The following is a 6,306-nucleotide window of genomic DNA, read 5'->3' as shown; positions in this document are numbered from 1 at the left end:
TTTTTTTATGGATCAGGTCATGTATCGGCCAAAGTTGGTGGATGTTTTGATCTCAAGATCGGATCGGCCGATATTATCTGAATCGAATCGATTGGTATCGGTCAAGATAATATAAAAAATATAAAAAACCCTAAGAACTTTGAAAAATAAAAAAAATATTTAGTTGGATCGGTCAAGGACCGGATCGGCCGATCCAATCGAGTTCGCCGATCCAAGGAATGATCCAGTCAAACCTTGTTGTATCGCTCTAATCTCGGGATCGGCCTCGACCGATACCAATCCGATTCGGCCAATATCAGCCGATCCAATCCAAGATTTAGAACCATGCGTAGGAACCTTTTATTTCCTCCTCTTCGTACTCTCTCTCTCTCTCTCTCTCTCTCTCTCTCTCTCTCTCTCTCTCTCTCTCCTTCCCCCCACATTCCTTCTCGAGTCACATCTCTCTTTCTCACTTCAATACTTAATTACAGAAAGAAAGGGAAGTTCTTTAGTTGTGAGATCTGAGGAAAGAGTTATCCCTTAACAATATGTAGAATAGATATTGCATAAATCTAACTAAAGGATCCAATAAACAACAACTAACAAACACCTATCGCAATACAGAAATAGGGTCCCAAAACCTGGAAATCAACTGCTCTTAATAAACACAACAATAGTGAATAAAGGAGATGGAACAACAACCTTGGTATGTGGAATAAACTCTCAAATTCTCAGGCCAAGTTAGTGGCTAGATGTTGAGATATCACATTGACGTGAAAATAGAATATTGGTTTCAAAATTAGAAAGTAACTTGATATAGGCAAACCTAGCCGATGCATCATCCTCAAATTGCCATTGAAAGGAAGCTATTAGGAGTGTAAGAAAGTAGTTAGACTGAATTAAATTCGTTAATTGCTGAAATTAGTTGATCTTTCTTCTATTGTTAAGGCTTTGTACTTTTAGTGAATATTTAGGTTGAAATTAATATTTGATGGATCACTTGATAAATTTGAAGTCTGATTAGTATTCAAAGGTTTTAAGCAAAAGAAAATATATTTAGTAACATGAAGGCTATGTTGTTCTTGAACAAAGATCACAAGATGTAAACATGTTTTCTTAGCATAACAATACTTGCTTTTAACCTCTGCGATGGCTAGGGGTGTCAATTGGTCCGGTTTTGGGTTATCGGTCCGGCTCCTTAGCGGTTCTGGCTCTAAGGTATCAAGACCATAACCAGACCAATTAGCTTACTGGATCCAACTCTGAGACCTAGGACCGTTGACTAATGGGTGGTCCGGTTCCGGTTCCTAATCGGTTCAAAACATTATTGAGCCCAAAACAAGGACAATGAAAGTTTCTCTAGGAAAACGGGAGCTTCATCATACATAGATATAGTCTTGTGGAGCCCAAAATAATGACATTGATACATATATAAATAAAGAGACAGCTTTAAGAGTTCATAATTTCCATTTGAAACTCAACTCATACACTTATGACTTAAAGAGAAACAAAAGAGCGCTAGTTAAAAGTCCCAAACAATGTAATATTATTAATAGGTTAGGGTTTAAAGCCTTTTAGGGTTTTAGAGATCTAATTTCCCATTCAATTTGTTTACATATCATCTAGTTCCAACGGTTTTGGTGTGATGAGCACATTTATGTGTGAAATCTTAGGGTATAAAGCATTCATTTTACGACATTGAACAGTGCTACTCGGGTACTTTCTGTCATTTTTCAGGTTTAGGGGTATTTTGGTCAAAGTGGAGAATACATGTCTAATTGGACCGCCAAACGCCAGGTTACAAGGTTGAAGACTTCAGTCAGGTTAGCTTTCCAATGCTCAACATCGGAAGTCACTTGATTAGAGCCGATTCGAGTTTAGAAGAAGAGGAAGAGAGAAAAATCAAGCATAGGGGCATAATGGTAGTTTTGGAGAATCAAGAATCTTTCAAAAGATATCGGATATTGGGCTCATATCGTCTGGAATTTAAAATGGTGCAACTTTAATTCTTGGGTTAGTTCCATCTGGACCTAGGATAAAAAGATATAGACCAAAAATGATTCTTAGTGAAGTTGGAATTTAGGATAAAAAAATATAATAAAAAAAAAAAGAGAAAAATATCTTTTCTCTCTAATGTCTCTCGGATTCTCTCTCGGATTGTATCTCTTTTATTTTGGTAAATTCGGTTTCTATATCGTCTCTCTCCCACTTCCTCTTAAATTCTCTCATCTCTCCTTTCTCCTTCCCATCTCCCTTTCACGAACTATCTCTCCCCCCATATAAAATCCATTTTGACCGCACTCTAGCCGCTCTCTCTCCCTTCAGTCCTTCGTTTTCTTTTTCAATGTTAATGTTCTATTCTAGAATGATAATAGCAGTAGCAGTGCCGTTCCTCTTCATTATACCCGATCTCTCATCTTCTTCTTTTTATTTTTAGTTTTTAGATCTTATGTAATTAGGTTATCATATGAAATTTTATTTTTTTTAGAATCATTGTTAAGATAAATTTTATTTCTCCATCCCTTCGATCATATGTGTAATCTTCATTATACACTTTGGTAATTTGTTCTTCAATATTGGATGCGGCTTCAAGTGATGAGATTCAAGAGACGGAATCATCTTCATTGGAGTTATTCGAATCAGCTAAGTTCTTCTTCTTATAAATTTTAGTTTTAGTAATTTCTATGTCTTTTTCTCCATCAATCCTTCCTTCCCTCTTCATTGCTTTCATGGCTAGCTAAATCTCTCCTCTTGGGAGTGGGTGAAACCATGAGAGAAGGAAGAATTGATGACTAGCAATGTCTATGTGATTAATGGACATGATCAATATTGGACTTACGATGGATGACCGCCCACAACTTGTATGTCATTCCAAGGGGAACTATATACATGCTCGTTAGCCGTATCCATTGTGACACCATTATGTTCATGTATTTTTTTTATTTACATTGTATGTTGTATGAGCACTGTTTTCATAGGATCTGTTAGCCGTATATGAGCCGTGCCGCATATCTTATAGACCTAGGCCGTATGCATGCTTTGCCCTAATATGCTAGTCATTGATCTGCCCTAATTCTCATGGTGGAACCCATTCCCAAGTGACTTTCTTATTTTTAATTCATCCATTCCCTTAGTGGTTGCCCTAGTTTCTATTTTTAATTTGTTATCTTTGGTAATTTAGTTGCTTCTATATTTGCTAGTTTCCATAATTGGTAGTTTCTATATATAGGTTATTTCCATATTTGGTAAGTTGTACACTTCGCGTTAATTAAAAGTAAAAATTTATTCAAGGTTGACCTCCTCGTGTTCGACCCGTAGCTACGATTGACCCGTATGCTTGCGGTTATTATTTTGTGCAAACATGGTGCTATCAGGTCTTTAATGGGCTATCGGTTCTAGAATCATTGGGAGTGCTGGACCAAAACCGGCCCGGACCAACAGTACATCACTGGGACTAGATCCGTCCCAATAAGCTATTAGTTGGTCCGGTTCTAGTTCCTATCGATCTGGATCGATTCCGGTTATCGGTTCTGGTCCTTAATTGACACCCCTAGCAATGGCTACCTGATTGTCAAAATGTAGATATGTCAAAGGCACCGGCCACAATGGTATATCCTGTATTAGATTCCTTAGCCATTCGATTTCAATCTAACTCTTTCAAAAGTGACAAATTCTACTTCTATGGTAAATCTTGTGTCATAGGTTTGTATAACTGATTTCCAAGAAATCACCTCACTATCTAAAGTGAATATGTAACCATCATAGTCAGTTTCATGTGAATCAAATATCCAGTTAATGTCAAAAAAAAATTTCAAGCATTACCTGGATTACCACAATAGAGTTAGTCATAATCTACACTGCCTTTTAAATACCTTAGACATAACTTGGTGAGGGAATATATAAACAACGGTATTCTATTGCTATTGACTTTTTATAGTTAGAGAGGAATGTATTAGACATGCTTACAAAGCCTCAGTCTACCAAACTTATTCACGAGATATCTAAAGGAATTAGCCTAAGGCCTATGTCACAAGTAAAGGTGATGGACACCCTACATACCTATGTGATATGAGATCCCTAAAATTAGGTTCAAAGGGTAAAAGTGAAGTCATTGGATGGCTTAACCTATGTAATCTCATCCTATTGTTCATTGTTTTACCGATGTTTTGAATCTTATGACATAATTATTAATTTTAAATAATTTTTAAAACAAATGAAGATTCAAAACACTTGTAGGGATGTGCCAAAAGGCTTTGAAGTCTGTCAAAGGCTCTTGCTATCTTTTCCTTATGTAGGGAGTCTGAAAGGAATAGACTCATTGCCTCTTCTTGGGTTGTGCCCATTCAGTTCGTTCCCCTCCGCCTCTGCCTCTCTCCAACCCTCCCTCCCTTTATGTAGCCCCTTGCCCCTTCGTCTAATTTATTTTACTTGTCTTTTTTCCTTGGAGGGCTTGTGTTGCTCTTGTTGGTCTTCGTTTGGGCTTGATTAGCCTTGTTTTATGGGTTTGTTTGTGGTTCTCATTGCAGCTCTTTTTCCCCCTTTGGGTTTTATTTAAGGGAAAAGGCTGGGTATGCTAGCACCCTATGTGTCTATCTCTCTCTTCCTCCCTTCGAAGGTTGAGGGAGTCATTTCAAATGAGGGAAGAGAGATATAGACACATAGGGTGCTAGCATACCATATATTGCTAGCGTACCTATACCTCTCCCTTTATTTAATTATTTATTCACAAAAAAGAAAAAAGATTCAAAACACTTTAATTCTTTAGTTTGTGAAGACTCTCTGTCTCCCCATAAACACTTATTAAATTTTTTTTTGTGAGCTATCTATTCAATTGCTAGAGAATCTTTATGTTGTGTCCTTCAATTCTTAAGGATATTGTTTCTTCATTTTCTAAAGACCCTTAATGTCTCCTCCTAAACATTTCTTACGTCGGGTGCGGGACTCTAGCCTTTTGAGTATCAAGTCCCTCTTGAGTCACCCATGTATATGTGTTGCTATTCTTGCGTTTGTTCGTTTTTGAGTCTTACAAGTCATACTTGTTACAATTGTTGTTTTTGTTTTTGTTTTTTTTTTCCCCAACCTTGTAAGTCCTCAAAGGGGTTTGGTAATCGAGTGTACGGTTACTAGGGGAACCAATGTGTTGTTTTATCTTGGAGTTCGATTAACAATACGCATGGTTTGCAGGATAGAGGGCATCTACGATCTTAAAGAGAGTGTCAAGTGGCACGATTCAACACGCCAATATTTCTAACATAAGTTTTGTTATAGGTTTCCAAAATAATCGATGTAAATAATAATTTGAAAGCTCTTTTACCATAAAGGGAGCTAGGGAGGTGCGATTGTAAGGGGCAAGATAAAATGGATGGGAACTAGAAAGAGATGGGGCAAAGGGGATAATAGAGTCTTAAAGGTTTTTATTACAAAGATACTCGTACAAAGATAAATTGATCATAAAGGAAAATTAAACAAGGATATATTAGGAAGAAAACGATGTACGTCAAAGAAACTAAGAAGAGTATATTCTTATTTTAATGAAAGGATAATAATATAAAAGTATGATGGGAAAAGGTTCTCTGAGCCTTTGGGATAGGGTAAGCTAACACCTATGTGTTTATATCTCTCTTCCTCGTGTGAAATGATCTCATTGCCTTCCTATGGTTGATATCGTTTTGTCGCAACCCATTGGTGCACTCCCCTATACCATTTGCTTAGAGAATCCTCTCCCTAGTATGATAGTTCTGTCCGGGAGCATGATCCCTGTCCTAGCATGAGGCCAATGGAAGTGCATGCTGATGCATCAAGGGTAAGATTTTAGCTTATAAGTTAGCAACACAAGCAAGGTGTACTAAGACTGTTATATGTTGTTCTGACTTTAACTTAATCTAATCGTATTACTCTTACTATAAAAAAAAAAGATTTTAGACTTTAATGTTGTTTGAGGGGTTCATTTCGCCCCACCCTGTGTCTAGCGCAGGCTCTATGCTCTCGGACAGAGTTCTTTTTCCCATGATATATGATAAGAAATAGAATTTAGAGAATCCGTTGAGGTGAAAACTTCACTTGAATATTCTATGAACTGTTGTGTGGTTATATATAGAAAATACAAAGAATCCTTGGAGAAAATCTCTCCAAGATAAAATCTATCTTCCTATAATGGGGAAGGGAGATAAGAAGGAAAGAATAAATATCTAATATAGTTACAGATTTACAAGAGAAGATAAGGTTGGTGAGATAAGGTTTGGTGAGCTGGGCGTGCGCTAATACTCCCCCTCAAGTTGGAGCATGGAGATTAGAGATGCCCAACTTGGACCGTAGATACTGAAATTG

The sequence above is a fragment of the Telopea speciosissima genome, chromosome 3 (genome assembly GCF_018873765.1).
Source record: "Telopea speciosissima isolate NSW1024214 ecotype Mountain lineage chromosome 3, Tspe_v1, whole genome shotgun sequence".
NCBI lineage: Eukaryota > Viridiplantae > Streptophyta > Magnoliopsida > Proteales > Proteaceae > Telopea > Telopea speciosissima.
Note: the sequence above shows the minus strand (reverse complement) of the source record.